Genomic DNA, 20,327 nt, shown 5'->3' on the forward strand with positions numbered 1-20,327 from the left:
GAAAACTGGGAATGGAACCACCATTTGATCCAGCTATCCCTCTCCTCGGTCTATACCCGAAGGACTTAAAAAGAGCATACTATTGGGACACAGCCACAGCAGCACAATTCACAATAGCTAAACTGTGGAACTAACCTAGATGATCTTCAGTAGATGAATGGATAAAAAATGTGGCATATATACACAATGGAATTTTACTCAGCAATAAAAGAGAATAACATCATGGCTTTTGCAGGTAAATGAATGAAGTTGGGGAAGATAATGATAAGTGAAGTTAGCCAATCCAAAAAAACCAAATGCTGAATATTCTCTCTGATATAAAGAGGCTGATTCATAGTGGGGTAGGAAGGGGAAACAAGGGAGGAATAGACGAACTCTAGATAGAGCAGAAGAGTGGGAGGGGGAAGGGAGGGGGCATGGGGTTAGAAATGATGGTGGAATGAGATGGACATTATTATGCAAAGACACATGTATGAAGACACAAATTGGTATGAATAAACTTTGTATACAACCAGAGATATGAACAATTGTGCTCTATATGTGTAATATGAATTGTAATGCATTCCACTATCATATGTAAATTAAAAATAAATAAATAAAAGGTCCCACCGCTTCCCAGTTTTGCCACACTGAGGACCAAGTATCCAACACCTGACTCCTTGGGGGACAAACTACATCCAAACCACAGGTAAGTCCACCTCATAGTGGGTCCATTGAGTTCCCAAACCTACCCTGTGATCATTTCCCCATTTTCAAAATGCATACTTAGAATAGAGACATTCTACAATTGGCAGAATCACCACACTAGTTCCTAACCTTTGGAATAAGGAAAAGGCCTGGCAGAAGCCTGATGGAACTGCCTCTATCTATAAAGAAAACAGTATGCCAAAAGCAATATGGCATTCCTGGAAGGCTTGCAGAGATTAGTGCCACCATCAAGAATGTGGAAGATTCAAGGGTGGCAATTCCCACCATATTCCCATTTGACTTACCTATTTTGTCAGTGCAGAAGACAAATATATCTTAGAGAATTACAATGATCAGGCACAGACCACAATTGCAGCTGCTTTTATATATGTGTTTTTTAAAAAATATTTTTAGTTGTCCATGAACCTTTATTTTATTTATTTATATGGTGCAGAGAATCAAATACAGTGCCTCACACATGCTAGGTAAGCACTCTACCACTGAGCCATAATCCCAGCCCTCTATATGTGGTTTTATTGATTGAAAAAATTAATGCCGTTTCTGGTAACTTGTTATGCAGCTATTGATGTGGTGAATGCTTTTTTCTCTTTGCCTATCAGTGAAGACCACCAGAATTGGTTTGCTTTCAGCGGCAAGGGTAGCTAGCAATACACTTTCACTGCCCTACATCAAGGATAAACCAACTTTTCAGTCCTATGTCCAAAAGAAACTTCATTGACTTTCCCTTCCAGAAGATATATCATGCTGATCTCTAAAGTGGATAATAATATGTTGACTAGACCTGGTGAATAGGAAGGAGCAACTATTCTAAACAAATTTGTGAGACATTTGTGCACCAAAGAATGGGAAATAAATCCCACAAACATTCAGGAATCTTCTACCTCAGTAAAATTTCAAGGAGTTCAGGGGTGTGGGGATGTCAAAATATCTCTTCTAAGATAAAGGAATAGTTATTGCATTTGGCCCATTCTGCCATCCGAACAGGCAGAAAATACAAAGTATTTGGCGGGGGAATACATGCATTTCATTTTGGTGTGCTATTCCAAATAATCCCCCGAAACTGCTAGTTTTGAGTAACAGCAAGAACAGGAGAAGGTTCTGAAACAGGTGCAGGCTATAGTGCAAGGTGCTCTGCCATGCGTGATGCAGATCCGAGGGAGCATTACATGTCAATGGCAGATAGAAATCCTGTTTGGAACCTTTGACAAAGCTCTGCAGGTTAATTACTATGCATATCTGAGGGATTTGGGAGCAAAACTCCACAATGCAATGCTGATAACTACTCTCATTTTGAGAAACAGTTTTTGTCTTGCTATTGGGCCTTAGTATAAGTCAAATGTTTTTTGTATTGGTTCTTTTTAGTTATCCATAAATTAGGGATCATTTTGACATAATTATAAATGCATGGGATATAATTTGTTCAAATTCAGTTCTCAGTATTTCTCCCTTCCCTCTTCCCCTCCCTTCCCCTATTCCCTTTACTCTACTGAACTTTCTGCTATTTTTTCTTAAATTAGTGTCTTGTGGATATACATGATGGTAAGATTCACTGTGGTTTATTCATTCACATAGAAAAGTTAGGGCAGATTCATTCTACTGTCTTTCTTCATCTCATCCTTCCTCCCTTCCCTTTATTCTCATTCATCTACCCCACTGATCTTTCTCCTGTTTTTATCCCCCTCCTTATTTGGAATTAGCTTCCACATATCAGAGAGAACATTTCACTTTTGGTTTTTAAGGATTTGCTTATTTCACTTAGCATGACAGTCTCCAGATCCATGCATTTACTGGTGAATGTCATAAAGACATTTTTCTTTTTGGCTGAGTAATATTCCATTGTGTATAGATGCCACAATTTCTTTATCTATTCACCTGTCGATGGGCATCTAGGTGGGTTTCATGGCTTAACTATTATGAATTGTGCTGCTATAAACATTGATATGGCTATGTCACTGTAGTATCCTGATTTTAACTCCTTTAAACATATACCAAGGGGTGGGATAATTGCATCAAATGGTGGTTCCATTCCTAGTTTTGGAGGAATCTCCATACTGCTTTCCAGAGTGGTTTCACTAATTTGCAGTCCCACCAAAAATATATGAGTGTAGCCTTTTCCCTACACCCTTGCCAACATTTATTGTTATTTCTATTCTTGATAATTACCATTCTGGTCAGAATGAGGTGAAATTTCAGTGTAGGTTTTTTTGTTTGTTTGTTTTTGGTTTTGGTTTTTGTAGTTGTAAATGGAGAGAATGACTTTATTTGTTTATTTTTATGTGGTGCTGAGGATTGAACCCAGTGTGTCACACATGCTAGGCAAGCAATTTACCACTGAGCTACATCCCCAACCCTCAGTGTAGTTTTAATTTGCATTTCTCTAATTGCTGGAGATACTGAACATTTTCTCATATATTTGTTGACTGTTCATATTTCTGCTTTTGAGAAGTGTCTGTTTAGTTCCTTTGCCCATTTACTGATTGGGTTATTTGTCTTTTTGGTGTTAAGCTTTTTGAGTTCTTTTCATATCCTGGAAATTAATGCCTTATCTGAGGTGTGAGTGGCAAAGATTTTCTCCCATTCTGTAGGCTCTATCTTCATGTACTTTCCTTTGCTGTGAAGAAGCTTTTAAATTTTATGCCTTCCCACTTGTTTTTTTTTAAATTTTATTTCATTTCTTGCACTTTAGCAGTCTTGTTAAAGAAGTCAGTTCTTGTGCCAACATGTTGGAAAGTTAGGCCTACATTCTCTTCTAACAGTTGCAGGGGTTCTGGTCTAATTCCTAGGACTTTGATCCACTTTGAGTTGATGTTTGTGCAGGGATAGAAGGAATTTACCTTTGCTTTTCTCACTAAGGATTGATTGGTCTATTTTGGGTCTCTTTTTTTCCTAATGAATTTCATAACTGCTTTTTTGTAGTTTTGTGAAGAATGGCATTGGAATTTCGATGGGAATTGCATTAAATACGTATAGCACTTTTGGTTGTATGGCCATTTTGACAATATTAATTCTGCCTATCCAAAAACATAAGAGATATTTGCATTTTATAAGGTCTTCTGCAATTTCTTTCTTTAGTGTTTTATAGTTTTCATTGTATAGATCTTTCACCTTTTTTGTTAGATTGACTTTCAAGTATTTTTTTTTTTTGAGGCTATTGTGTCTGGGATAATTTTCCTAATTTCTTTTTCAGTAGAGTCATCATTGCTTGATTTATGATGGTTGATCTGCATCCCATTACTTTGTTAAATTAATTTATGAGCTTTAGAAGTCTTCTGGTGGAGTTTTTGGGTCTTCTAAATATAGGGTCATCTCATCTGCAAAAAGGGATAGTTTTAGCTCTTTTTTTCCCCTATTTGTATCCCTTTAATTTCCTTCTCTTGCCTGATTGCTCTGGCTAGAGTTTCAAGGACTATGTTAAATTGGAGTGTAAAAGTGAGCATCCTTGTCTTGTTCTTGTTTTTAGAGGAAACGTTTTAGTTTTTCTCTATTCAGTATAATGTTGGGCTTGGGTTTGTCATATATAGCTTTTACAAGGTTGAGGTAAATTCCTTCTATCTCTAGTTTTCCTAGTGTTTTAAACATGAATGGGTGCAGTACATTGTCAAATGCTTTTTCTGCATCTATTGATATAATCATGTGATTTTTGTCATTAAGTTTATTTATGTGGTGAATTACATTTATTGATTTGCATATGATGAACCAACCTTGCATCCTTGGGATGAAACCCACTTGATCATGATGTGTTATCTTTTCAATGTTTTTTTGGGGGGGTATCAGGGATTGAACTCAGGGGTACTTGGCCACGGAGCCACATCCCCAGTTCTATTTTGTATTTTATTTAGAGACAGGGTCTCACTGAATTGCTTAGAGCCTCGCTTTTTCTGAGGCTGGCTTTGAACTCACAATCCTCCTGTCTCAGCCTCCTGAGCTGCTGGGATTACAGGTGTGTGGCACTGGGCCTGGCTTAATATGTTTTTGGATGCACTTTGACAATATTTTATTAAGAATTTTTGCATCTATGTTCATCAAAAAAATTGGTCTAAAATTTTCTTTCCTTGATGTGACTTTGTCTGGTTATTCTGGCTTCATAGAATGAGTTTGGCAGTGTCCCTTTTTCTATTTCATGGAATAATTTGAGGAGGATTGGTGTTAGCTCTTCTTTAAAGGTCTGGTAGAACTTGTTCAAGAATCCATCCAGTCCTGGGCTTTTCTTTGTTGGAAGGCTTTTGAGAGCTGATTCAAAGAACTCTATGGTTCAGCACATTGTGTAAGGAAGATGTCCAAATGCCCATGGCTCCTACTCATTTTATAATGCCTTCTTACTCTTAGTCTGCACCTATAGCCTCATGGGGAGGTCCCTGCAACTAGTTAACCAAGCAAGAAAAAAATTAGTCCTGATCTACAGATGGTTTACAGAATATACAGGCTCCATCAGAAAATGGCCACTATGGTCCCTTTCTGTGAGATCAGTGAAGGACAACAGTGAAGAAAAATTTGAAGAGTGCACTTGGATTTTCGTTTTGCCTGAATGGTAGAAATGGCCAGAGGTAAGAGTATATATAGATTGATGATTTTAATGGATGATCAGGGACTTAAAAAGAATACAATTGGAAAATAGGTGATAAAGAGTTCTGGGGAAGAGGCATGTGGACAGAATTCACTGAATGGTAAAGAATGTGAAGATATCTGTGTCTCAAGTGAATGTTCACCCAACAGTGACATCAGCAGAAGATTGAATAATCAAGTGGTTAGTTCAACCCATTCAATGGGTATCAGTCAGCCTTTTTCTTTCTCCAGAAACTCCAATGAACTCATGAAGGACATGGCTATGATAGCAAGGTTCACAGTTATGAATTAGCTCAGCAATTTAGTTTGCATACTCAGCAGGCAAACCTGGTAATAGCCTCTGCTCAATGCCCAAATAGCAACAGAGAACAACCCTGAGACCTTCACATGGCATCATTGTCTGGGGATTATCAGGCAACTATCTGGTGCCAGGTTCGTTATATTGGACCTCTTCTACTATGGAAGGGTCAGTATTTTGTTCTTACTGTAATAGACACATACTCTAGGTGTGGATTTTTCTTTGCTGCATGCAATGCTTCTGTCCACACTACTATCTATGGACTTATAGAATACCTTATCCGCCATCATGGTATTCTACACAACATTACTTCTCATCAAGAAACTCACTTCACAGAAAAGAAGTATGGTAATGGGCCCACGATCATAGAATTGAGTGGTCATAACATTTCCCTTTCATTATGAAGTAGCTAGCTTTATAAAATGGTGGAATGCCCTTTGGAAAATCAGAAGTTACAGTGTTAGCTAGGTCATACCTTGCTGGGGTGAGAAATAGCCTCTAGCATGCTGTATACAGTATGTTATTGTATTCTTTCCAAGCCCATGTTCCAAAACAGCATATACACCATATAATGCTTTTTCTCTCATAGCTAAGATACACAGGGCCAGGAATCAAGGGGTGGAAATGGGAGTGGCTACACTAGCTCTTAGTGATCAACTAGGATATTTTTTTTTTACTTCCCATCCTTGCACACACATTTAAGATCATAGCATCTTGAAAAACTGACATCTTGGGCTGGGGATGTGGCTCAAGCGGTAGCGCGCTCGCCTGGCATGCATGCGGCCGGGGTTCGGTCCTCAGCACCACATACCAACAAAGATGTTGTGTCCGCCGAAAACTAAAATAAATAAATAAATATTAAAATTAAAAAAAAACTGACATCTTTATAATTAAGTAACAATCCATTTTATTTCTGAAAATATTCATTGTTCTGAATGGAGCTTGTGTGAAATAAGTATAAGTAGTCCAGCTTTCTTTTGGTTAATGTCTACATGGTATATATTTCTCCTATTATACTTTTTCAATCTAATTCTTTATATTTAAAGTAGATTTTTTGTACACAACATGTAATTGGGCACTTCTTTTTTTAATCCAATATGACAATTGATCTCATTTAACTGGTGTGTGTATTAACATTTGACATGATTATTGATATATTTGGATTCAATTCTATCTTCTTGCTAGCTGTTTTCAATTTATACCATCTTTGTGCCCCTTGTTTTTCCCCTTCTCTTGGATCCATTGACCACTTTTGAAATTATTTTTGTGTGGATATATATATATATATATATATATATATATATATATATTATATACATATATAAAACTTGTGATTTTAACCATTTTAAGCATACAAGTCAGTGGCATTAATTATATTCACAATGTTGTGCAATACTCTCTATGTTACTAAAAATTTGTCATCACCTAAAACAGGTACCCTCTAATCATTACTCAATACCTTCCCTATCTTCACCTTCCCCAACAAGTCTTAGAACAAACTATATTCTACTATCTTAATGGCTTTGCCAATTCTATATATTTTATATAAATGGAATAATACAGTATTTGTCCTCTCATGTATAGTTTATTCATTAGCATGTTTTCAAAGTCATATGGGTTGTAGCATGTATCAGAACTTCATTTATTTTATTGGCTGAATAATATTCCATAGTATTATGCATTACCTTGCATTTATCCATTCATCTGCTTATGGATATCTGGATTGTTTCTAACTCTTGGATATGCAAATAATTCTGCAATAAACATAAACATACAAGTATTTGTTTAAGTCCCTATTTTCATTTTTTGAGTATATACTTAGGGGTGGAATTGATGGATCAAGTGGCAACTCTATTGAACTCTCACTATGTTGCCTAGACAGGTCTAAAACTCCTGGGTTCAAGTCTTCCACCTTAGCCTCCTGAGTAGCTGGGATGACAGGCACATACCACTATATCTGGCAATAGTAGAGAGTTTTTAAAAAATATTTTTGTTGTAGATGGACATAATACTTTTATTTATTTATTTTATGTGGTGCCGAGGATCGAACCCAATGCCTCACACATACTAGGCAAGTGCTCTACGACTGAGCTTAAGCCTCAGACCTAGTACGGATTTTATTTTGGTGGTGCTGAGTATTGAAACCAGGGCCTCACCCATACTAGGCCAGCACTTTACTATTAAACTACATCCTCAGTCGCCATGATTATATTTTAAATTATAATTAAACTGTTTTACACAGTAGCTGCATCACTTTACATATTGTATTAGTCCACTTTCTATTGCTATAACAAAATACCTGAAGTCAGGCAATTATAAATAAAAGACATTTATTGAGCTCACAGTTTTGGAGGCTGAAAGTTGAATGTCAAGTGGCTTTTTATCTGTTTGGCCTCTTGAGAGGACTGCCTCAACTGTGCCAAAACCATCATAGGAGATAACATGACAAGACAAGGAGCCAGAGGAATCCAAGAGTCAGATTTTCTCTTTTTGAAACAACACTTTCTCTTGGAAACTCACTCTCTAAGATAATATTCATCCCTTCTACAGCACCCCAATAAATTAACCACTTTCCACCAAGACCACCTCTTGAAGATTGAACCACCTCTTACACACTGGGGACCAAAATATAGGTATATACTCAAACCATGTGTTAACCACAGAAAGTGTGGATACATTATGTTTCTATTATCATGAAAATATTATTGGACAGCATTATTACAGAGAATAACCTTTTTTCTCACCTTTGTTGAGGTACAATTGACAAATAAAATTGAATCAATTAAAGGCATACAATATAATATTTTTATATACTGTACATAAAAATTGTGAAATGATCCCCACATATATCCTTTGCCTCCATAATTACCACTTGTGTGATGACAACATTTCAGATTTATTCCCTTAGCAAATTTCAAGTATACAGTATAGTACTGGCTATTATAGTCTTTATGCTGTGCATTAGATCTCAATAACTTTTCCATTCTGTGTAACTGAAACTTTGTGCATTTTGACCAACATCACCTTATTTTCCTCACCCACCAGCCCCTGGTTGAATTTGACATATTTAGATTCTGCATGTAAGCGAAAGATTTTGTAGTATTTGTCTTTTGATCTCTAGATTATTTTGCTTAGCAAAATTTTCTCCAGATTCAACTATGTTGTCACAAATGACAGGATTCCTTTCTTTTATAAAGCTGAATAATATTCCATTGCATTTATATGTATGTAACACATTTTCTTTTTCTATTCACCTGTGAGAATAGAAGTATATTGTGAGAGGGGAAGTATATTGATTCCATATCTTGTGAATACTTGATCTCATTGGGGATAATACTGCAGTGAACACAGGAGTTCAGGTACCTCTTTGAGATAGTATTTATTTTCTTTGCATATATACCCAGAAGCAGGATTGCTAGATCATATAGTAGTTTTATTTTAATTTTTTGAGAACTCTCCATAATGTTTTCCATTATGTCTCTACAATACCATTTATATAGAGGACCTAGTAGTAAATCATTAAATCTTTCAGGTAATAGTGTCCATTGCAACCACTTGACTCTGCCATTATGCCATGAAAGCATTAATAGACAATCCATTAGTGAATGAGAATGATTATTTTCTAATAAAATCTTATTTATGGACACTAAAATCTATATTGCAGGAAATATTATTCTTATTATAATTTATCCAACCATATATTAATGTAAAGACCATTCTTAATTTACAGGTCATACAAAATCCAACACCAAGCAAGTTTTGGTCTATAGACCCTAGCTTGTATACAAACAATAAAATTAAATAAATAAATTATAATTGCTCATGACAACATGAACAAATCTCATAAATATAATGCTTGGAAAACTCAGTCTGTGTTAGTTTCCCACTATTGCCATAACAACTTATCACAAATAAGTATTTCATACAAATTTTTTACTTTGTAGCTCTGGCGATCAGGTCAAATGTATGCAACAGTGAGACGAAACCTGTTCCTTCCTGAGGCTCTGGGGAAGAATATGTTTCCTTGGCTGTTCCACCTTCTAAACTCTGCCCTCATTTTTTGGCTCATGGCCTCTTCCTCCATATTCAAATTCAACAATACTGTACTGAGAACTACTTACATGACTATCTCTGTTTCTTCCTCTTCTGCTTCACTCTATCACTTTTAAGGACCCTTTGATTACATTGAACCAGAAAATTCAAAATCATCTCCCTATCTTAAGGCCATCTAATTAGCAACCTTAAATTTATCTACTACCTTGATTCACCTTTGCCAAATATTATCACATGTTTCATGGATTAGTACATGGATATGTTTAAGGGACAATCATCCTGCCTACCATAAAACCATACCCACAATCACATTGTATGCTTTTAAGAATCCAAGTTCATAAAGTAAAAAGAAATACCTATAACATTTAAGAGTACCCATTGTTCATGGTATGACTCTAAAGGAAATCACAGAAGTGATCACCATAAAAGGTAGGATAGTTCTTTCTTTGGGTTAAAGGTGAAGATGAAATGAGGGGAATAGCAAAGTATCTAAGAACTGGTAATCTTCTGTTCTTGACCTGTGTGGTGGTTACAAAGATGTTTTCTTCATTATCATTCATTAAGTATCAATTTATGTTTGTTTGGCAATTACCTATATGTATACCACTTTTACAATAAATAAGTTGGGAGGAAGGAAGGAAGAAAGAAAGGGAGGGAGGGAAGGAAATTTGGAATCATTAAGCAGTGTGGTGGAAGAGCGTATGGTTGTTATTTTAAAAAATGCAACTTTCAGTCAGCATTTTAATAATTCACATTTTATTTATTTATTTATTTATTCATGGTTCCAGGGATTGAACTCAGGAGTACTTGATCACTGAGCCACATTCTCCAGCCCTTTTTTGTATTTTATTTAGAGACAGGGTCTCACTGAATTGCTTAGCAACTCACAGTTGTTGAGGCTGGCTTTGAACTCTTGATTCTCCTGTCTCAGCCTCCCAAGCCACTGGGATTATAGGTGTACACCACTTCATCCTGGCAAGATTTTTAATATTTTTTTAAAATATTTATTTTTAGTTATAGTTGGACACAATACCTTTTATTTTATTTATTTTCATATGGCGCTGAGGATTGAACCCAGGGCCCTGCAGATGCCAGGCAAGCACTCTACCACTGAGCCACAACCCCAGCCCACAAGATTTTAATATTAATGGATTTCCAGGGATTCCATGATATCTGAGTAAGGTCTCTAAGATGAGAGGGACCAATACAAACAAACAAACAGAAAAGGGGGATCTAGAGGAAACATACTCAATATGGGGAACAGAAAAAAAACAGGGAAATAAGAAAAAATATTAAAGAACCCATAAGCACTAATATCTTAGAAAGCATATAAAAATGACAGAACATACTGCATCTATGCTGTAAAAGAGGAACAGAAAATAAGGAAAAGATTATAGAAAGTAAAATGAAAGAACAGAAATTAAAACCAAACAAATAACAAATGATAATGGAAGGATTGAAAATTAAAGTTCCAGAATTTATGGAAAGAGAACAGTGAGATGGATAGTAGAGGATAAAATATATAAAAAATCCAGAAAATCCAACTTACAGGTCTAGGAATGGTACTCTAGGCACGTGGAAGGCTTAGCAGCATGGGAAATATTAGCAGTTCTAGAAGGAGAGAGAGAGAGAGAGAGAGAGAGAGAGAGAAAAAAGAGAAAGTGTTGGGGATTAAAAGTAAAGGCAAGAAAAATTCCAGGAATTAAAGCATACAGATCATCAGATGAAAATGGCATGTAATTTGAATACACAACCAGGGTAACTCCTCATCATGCACAACCACAAAAATAGGATCTTAATTAGAATAAGCCCATGTTTGCATAAAATACATTATATTGGCATGTATATCTTAAAAGAACAAATACAAATTTAAACAATTATGATAAAAAACAAAGCATAATGCACAGTATGAAAAAAAATCACCTTACTGGGATATTTCCAAATATCAGGAATACAGAAAAAATACTAATACTGGCCAAATAGGAAAAAATATTGCACTATGGATACCTCAGTACACAGAGATTAAAAAGCCCAGAAGATTTAGTTCAATATTTAAAAACCTGAAGTTACCAAAATCCATCCAACCTAAAATACATAACTTGAATACTTCTATAAAGAAATTGAATTCAGGGCTGGGATTGTGGCTCAGTGGCAGACTGCTTGCCTCACAGGTGTGAGACACTGGGTTCAATCCTCAGCAGCACATAAAAATAAATAAATAAATGTATTGTGTCCATCTGCAATGAAAAAAATATTTAAAAAAGAAATTGAATTCATAGCTAATACTTTCTGAAAAAGAAAATGACAGGCTCAGAAATTTCATTGGTAAATTTTGCCATTAATTTAAATAATAATTAACATTAATTCTCCTAAACTTCTTCTCAAAAATAGGCAGGAGGAGCTGGGTGTGGTGGCACATGACTGTAGTCTCAGCAGCTCGGGAGGCTGAGGTAGAAGGATCACAAGTTCAAAGCCAGCCTCAGTAGATTAGCAAGGCACTTAGCAACTCAGCGAGATGATGTCTCTAATAAAATATTTTTTTAAAAAAGGTCTGGGTATGAGGCTCAGAGATTAAGCAGTCCTGGGTTCAATCCCCAGAACCAAAAAACAAATAGGCAGGAGGAAAGAGTTCTCAATTCTCAACTCTTTGTGAGTGTAGCATTATCCTGATACCAAAACCAAGTAAAGATAATAAAAAGCATGCAAGTAAGAAATATAAACCAACATTCTTCATGAAATCAACACAGAAAAACAAAATTGTGTGTTTTTATTATTAGAGGAGGAAGGAAGATAAAAGTTCAGTAGATTAGACAAAGAGGAATTAAGGGAAGGGAGAGGGAAGGGAATAGGAAAGACAGTAGAATCAATTGGACATAACTTTCCTATGCTCATATATGAGTAACCACCAGTGAAACTCCACATCATGCACAACTGCAAGAAATGGATCCTAATTAGAATAAGGTATGCTCCATGTATGTATAATATGTCCAAATATACTCATGTATATCTAAAAAGAACAAAAAAAAACTCAACAAAATATTACCAAATCAAAGGCAACAACATTTATAAAGAGAAATATATTTCAAACAAAGGGAGTTTATTCCAGGAATGCAATACTTGCCTGATATTTATAAAACAGTCTATCAAATTATTTATTCATTGTATATAAAAGAAAAAAACACATTACATAAACAACTGATGAAGAAAAGCTTTTTACAATAATTAACATCCATTTGAGATTAAAAACTTTGAACAAACTATGATCAGAAAGGAACTTCCTCAACCTGATAAAGGGCATCTACAAGAATCCTGCAGCTAACACCATACTTAATATTAAAAAATCGAAGGCATTTCCTCTAAAATGGAGAACAAAGTAAGAATGTTCATATTTACCTCTCCTATTCAACAACATACTGGAAATCTTAGCTAGTATAATACAAGAAAAAGAAATAACCTGCAGGGGCTGGCGATGTGGCTCAAGCGGTAGCGCACTAGCCTGGCGTGCATGCGGCCCGGGTTCAATCCTCAGCACCACATACAAATACGTTGTGTCCGCCGAAAAACTAAAAAATAAATATTAAAAAAGTTCTCTCTCTCTCTCTCTCTTATAAAGAAAGAGAAATAACATGCATTCTAATAGGAAAGGAAGAAATAAAATGGTTTGCATTCACAAGTAACATTATTATCTATATACAAAATCACACGGACTCTGCCTAAGAATTCTTAGAATTAACCAACAATTGAGTTTAGCAAGATCACAGGATACAACATCAATACACAAGAAATCAATTATACTTCTATATAAAATAAATGTACGAATGGACAACAACATTTAAAAATATATAACTTACAATATTGCCAAAACATATAATATTTAGAGATTAATTTAACAAAACATAAGAAAAATCTATATTCTCAGGATTATTATCTGATAATAAAAGAAATCCCATAAGACCTAAATAAAGGGAGAGACATGCCTTGCTAATGGATTAGAATATATAACAGAGTAAAGATACCAATTCCTAAAATATTTATTAGCAACACAGTCAAAATGGCAGCAGGATATTTTGTAGATATGGGTAAAATGATTCTGAAATTTATACAGAAAGGCAAAGTTACTAGAATCATTAAAACAGTTTTTAAAAGAATAATCTTTGGGCCTGGGATTGTGGCTCAGTGGTAGAGCACTCACCTCGCACAGGCGGGACCCGGATTCGATCCTCAGCACCACATAAAAATAAAGGCATTGTGTTGTGTCTATCTACACCTAAAAAATAAATATTAAAAAAGAATAATATTGGAAGAACCACACTATGTGCATTTTGGTTTTGGTTTTGGTTTTGTGTTTGTAACACTGGGGATTGAACCCAAGGCCTTGTGCATGCTGGGAAAGTGTTCTTCCACTGAGCAATGTACTCAACCTCCACAACTACCTGCTTTTAAGATTTAGTATAGTGCTATAATATTTAAGACAGTGTGATTAGTGAGAGGATAGACATATAAATGAATGGAACAGAATAGAGACTCCAGAAATAGACCCACATAAGCACTGCCAAATGATTTTGACAAATGTTAAAAAAATTCAATGAATAAAGCATAGTTTTATGCAAAACCACATTGCAACATTGAAGTATCTATATGCAAAAAGGAACATGGAGCTATGTCTCACACTTCATGCAAAACTTAACTCAAAATGGATGATGTATTTAAATGTAAAACATAATGCTATAATATATTTTGAAGAAACTATAGGATAAAATCTTCATGACCTTGGATTAGAAAATAATTTATAGATAAGACCAAAAGCATGACCCAAAAGAATCATGAAGAAAAAATGTTAAATTTGATTTCATCAAAATTAAAATCTTCCACTCTGAGAAGGCTCCCTTTAAGAAAATGAAAAAAAAAACAGCTATAGATTTGGAGACAAAAAAATATTTATAAATTACATATTCAACTAACATGAAGAATATAAAGAATACACAAAGAATTCTCAAAATTCAGTGATAGGAAAATAAACAGCTCAGTTAAAAAAAAAAACAGGCAAAGGGCTTGAACAAACACTTCATCAAAGAGAATGTAAAGATGACCAATAAGCACATGAACAGATGTTCCACATCATTAGCCATTAGGAAAATTAAAATCACAATGATATACAACTACATACCCTTAAAAATCACTAAATTAAAAAATAGTGACAACATCAGGTACTTGATAAGGATGCAGAGCAACTGGAACCCTCATGTATTAATGGAGGGGATGCAGAATGGTATAGTCATTCTGGAAAATAGTTTGTCAATTTCTTATAAAGAAAAATATACACTTATGATATACCAAGCAAAATCACTCCTGGATGCTTGCCCTGGAGAAATGAAAACTTATGTTCACAAAAAAATGTATGCATGAATTGGTTCATAGCAACCTTATTTATAATCACCCCAAACTGAAAGCAATCAAGATATCCTTCATCAGACAAGGAATGTTCTATGTTAATGTAGCACCCAATGAAGATTGGAGCAAGGTCTGAGAAAGTGATTTCCAAGAACAAAGGAATGAACATATTTGAATATTTGGGAAAAATGACATGATTGTATGCTGACACAAATGGTTTAAAATAGAGGAAAACAATTATGATGAAGGAAAGAAGTATTCTAATTGACTATGTTCTCAGTGAAATAAGAAGTAAGATCATCAGGTGAAGGTGAAGATGGTCCAGTAAATACCCAAATATGCTCAACTTCTCTGGATTTTCCCTTCACCTTTTTGTTTAACTTTAATTTAGCTGTTCACTAAGATATTTGCTTTCTTCAAAGCCCTCTTCATGGGCACACCTCTATGGTCATAGGGACACACCATTTGTATGTTTTAGAACCTTTTAAATTTACCAAGACTAGTTTTATGGCCTAGAATATCTTCTGTTCTGTTAAATGTTCTATATGGATTTGAAAAGAATATATACACTGCTGTTGTTGAGTAAAATGTTTTATAGATATCAGTTAGCTTGAATTGGTAGATAGTATAGCTCAGGTCTTCTATCTCCTCACTATTTTTTTCCCAATTCTTCCATCAGTTATTGATAGCAGAATATTGAAGCTTTGAAATAATACTGTTGAATTTTCTATTTCTCCTTTTTGTTAGGTTTTGTTGTGTTTATCTGGGGGCTCAGTTTTTTATGTCCACATAAGTTTATAATTGTTTTATCTTGCTGATCAGTGGACCCTTTTGTCATTTGTCTTCTAGTTACAATTTTTTGTCTTAAGAGCCCACACTCTTACTCTCAACCTATTTAAGTCTCTAAATCTAAATTGTATCATCTGTTGACAGCAATATAGGTGAATCCTGTTTTTCTGTCCAGTATGAAAGTCTATGCTTTGGGTTTGAGTGTATAATATATTTATTGTATAGATATATTTTCATCTTCTATTTTGCTTGTCTTTTTCTATATTCCCTCATGTATTTTTTCCTTTGTTCCTCCACATTACTACTTACATTTTCTAATGTTTTAGTATTTTTTAAATTTTAATTCCTCTGCTTCTAACCATTTTTTTCCCAGGTTACTGGTATTTTTTGGCACTAGAGTTTTTTTTTTTTTTTAGTTATACATGACACTAGACTATATTTTGACATATCATACATACATGGAGTATAACTTCCCTTTCTTGTGGTTATACATGATGTGGAGTTACACTGGTTGTGTATTCATATACGAACATAGGAAAGTTATGTCTAATTCATTCTACTTTCTTTCCTATTCCCATTCCCCTCTCCCTTCCCCCTATTCCCTCCTGTTCAATCCAGTGTACTTCTACTCCTGCCTTCCTGCGCCACCTATTGTGAGTCAGCATCCGCATATCAGCAAGAACATTTGGCCTTTGTTTTTTTGGGATTGGCTTATTTTATTTAGCGTGATAGTTTCCAGTTCCACCCATTAACTGGCAAATGCAATAATTTCATTCTTCTTTATGACTGAGTAATACTCCATTGTGTATATGTGCCACATTTTCTTTATCCATTCATCTGTCGAAGGGCACCTAGATTGGTTCCATAACTAAGCTATTGTGACTTGAGCAGTAATGAACATTAATGTGCTCATGTCACTATAGTATGCTGATTTTAAGTCCTTTGGGTATATACCGAAGAGTGGGATAACTGGGTCAAATGGTGGTTCCATTCCAAGTTTTCTATGGAACCTCCATACTGCTTTCCAGAATGGTTGAACCAATTTGCAGTTCCATGTTGTTTCTTAAATTTCAATATCTAGGGCTGGGGATGTGGCTCAAGTGGTAGCACACTCGCCTGGCACGCACAAGGAACTGGGTTCGATCCCCAACACCACACAAAGATAAAATAAAGATACTGTATCCACCTAAAACTAAAAAATAAATATTAAAAAATTTCAATATTTAGTCATTCACAGATAGTATGTGGTCATCTTTTGTATTTCAACCTTGCTTCCTGAGTACTTGTTAAACTCACTTACGGGTTCTGGTATCTTTTCTTGTAGAATATTTTAGATTTTCTACATAGATAATAATATGCTCTGTATGTAGTGATAGCTGTTTACTTCTTATTTCTTTTTTTGTAGATGGACACAATACCTTTATTTTATTTATTTGTTTATTTTTATGTGGTGCTGAGGATCAAACCCAGGGCCTCACACATGCAAGGTAAGTGCTCTACCACTGAGCCACAACCCATCCCATATTACTTGTATTTTTGATAATTGCCATGCTGGTTGGAGTGAGATGAAATCTCAGTGCAGTTTTAATTTGGCACTAGGGATTACTTTGCCACTGAGTTATATACCCAACCCTTTTTATTTTTTATTTTGATATAGGATCTCACTAACTTGCTCAGGGTCTCCCTGAGTTGCTGAGACTGGCCTTGAATTTGCAATCCTTCTGGCCACCCCACTTGTTGAGATTAGAGGCATGCACCACCATGCCTGACCTTTTTTCTCAAATTATTTTTAGAGCTTGTTATTGGGGGCTGGGGATGTAGCTCAGTGGTAAATTGCTTGTCTGGCACTTATTAGGACCTGGGTTTGATCTCCAGGACCACAAAAAAGCTTACCACTTGCTGGGCACATTCTCAAACTCAAGGCCAGCCTCAGCAGTTTAGCAAAACCCTTGGCAGCTTCACAAGACCTGTCTCAAATTTTTCTTTTAAAATATCAAAAAAGGACTGGAAATGTCACTCAGTAGTAAAGTGTATTTTGGTCCAATCCCCAGTAAAAAAACAAAAACAAAACAAAAAGAAGAGCTTGCTTTGGAGATAACAATTAGCATCCTAACTAAAACTATTTCAGATTAATACAAATTTAATTCCATTGGAAATAGAAACTTTGTTTCAATATACCTCCCTTAGTTTGCACTCCCTTTGTGACAAGATTATCAAGCAAAACCCTCCATTATACAGTATAAGTCCAACAATACTGTTTAATAATAATTGTCTTATAAAATCTCTTTAACTCAGTCTCGGCCCATTTGTGCTACTATAACAAAATACCTGAGACTAGGTTACTTATAAGAAACAAATTCATTTTATTACAATTTTGGATTCTGGAAGGTCAAAAAACAAGGTGCCAGCAGGTTTAGTCATCTGGTGAGGCTACATCCTATTAAAAAAATGGCACACTGTGTCCTCATATGGCAGAAATCAGAAGGGCAAGAGAGCAAAGGAGCTAGAATTCTGCATGAAGCCTCTTTTATAAGGACCTTAACCCTATTCACAAGGGAAGGAGTCGTTGTGTCCTTATCATGTCTTAAAGGCCCCCACCTCTTAACATTATCATGTTGACCATGAAGTTTCTACACCTGAATTTTGGTTGGAGGGGACACATTCAAACCATACCATGGTAGAAGTAAAAAAGTATATTTATACTAAATTTTTTTTTTGTAATGAGAATTGAACCCAGCGATGCTTTACCACTCAAGTACCTCCCCATCTATTTTTATTTTTGGGACAGAAGCTTGCTAAGGTACTTAGTGCCCCAATAAGTTTCTGAGGCTGGCCTCAAACTTGTGTTCCTCCTGACTCAGCTTCTTGAGTCGTTGGAATTACAGCTGTGCACCACCATATCTGGCTCAAAAATAACTTCTTATGTCTTTGTTGATTCTCTATTTGGTGAGTTATTTTTGTAATTCTTTAATTCTGTAAGCATGATTCCTTTAGTTCTTTGAACATATTTATGATAGCTGATTTAAAGCTTCTAACTTATAAATCCTACATCTAGTATCCATTAGGGTCAGTTTATTTTGACTCCTTTTTGTCTCTTGTGGAGTATTCTTTCTTCCTTCCTTCCTTCCTTCCTTCCTTCCTTCCTTCCTTCCTTCCTTCCTTTCTTTCTTTCTTTCTTTCTTTCTTTCTTTCTTTCTTTCTTTCTTTCCTTATCTTAGTTTTTATTGAAAACTGTATGTTTTAAACAATACATTGTAGGAACTCCACCTCTCAGGGGCTATGGTTTTGTCTGATTGTTTGCATGTTTAGAGATTATCCTTGGACTAATTCTTTAGAGTCATTTTCCCCACTTTGTAAGTCACTGAAGTCTCTGTTTAGTTTGTATTCTCGTTTTTATTTTTATGCCTGGATTTCTAGGGAATGTCCTGGGTTACTGTAGCTTGGTGATAAGTCAATGATTGTTCCTAATTTCTCCTGAAGAATACTGAGCTAGTAAGTCTTCCACTTTCTTCCAAGGTAATTTGCGTGTAAGTTGGGATATTCTTTAAAAATTTAGGCATTTACAAATCTCCCAGCTTTCACTTACTTCTTTCACAGGTCCTCACATTCATAGAAGAACAAGTATGTAATGGAACTCTCTCCATCCTTCTGAGTATGCATAGAACCCTGTTCATTTGTAGAGCATTCCAAATCCCCAGGATATGGTGAAGCTTTTCCAAGTTTCTTGTGCCTAGCTCATTTTCCATATTTCCCTTTAAAACTTTGACTGTTGCTTACTTGTTCCAGTTAGTACTGCAGCCTTAGAAAGGGCTATGCTGGCATTCTCTGATGTTTTTCCAAAAATTATACTGTTTTCTACAATACCCTAGGAATAGGATATTTTTGCAGTCCACCAAATTGTATCAACTTGTCTAGTAGCATCAATGCTTTCTGTATGATTATTGCACCATGGAGCTAGGAGCATCTCCAAGTTAAAGGGACAGAGACCTCACTGTTCTTATTGATGATTACTATTTTCCTCAACAAACATTTTCAATTTTTTTGCACTATTTTGTTAATTCATAGTTCCAAAGATAGTTATTCTTTGATGATTTCCAAGTTTTATTATTGCCTTTAAAATTTTAAATTCAATTTGATTTTAGGTGGCAGTGATTAAAATCAGTACCAGGTACATGCTAATCATGTGCTCTGCCATTGGCCACACCCCTATTATTGATTTTAAAAGGGAAAGGATTTGTAGAAATCATCAGTCTGAAATTCTGGAAATTTCATCCTCACCTCTATATTCCCATTAATGTATTTTGAAAACAAGATTCTCATTGTGATGAAATATATTATGTCACTTTTTTCTTTTGAAACTGTGCTTGAGTATTCTATCTTAGAGATATTTGCCTAAGAGCTTTGGATATGGCTCACTGTTAGAGTGCTTGCCTGGCATGCATAAGACCCAGGGTTTGATACTCAGAACTGTAAAGAAAAAGAAAAATATTTATTATAGCCAGGTATGCTGGTGCATGCCTATAAT

This window comes from Spermophilus citellus, assembly GCF_964194105.1.
Source record: "Spermophilus citellus genome assembly, chromosome: X".
NCBI lineage: Eukaryota > Metazoa > Chordata > Mammalia > Rodentia > Sciuridae > Spermophilus > Spermophilus citellus.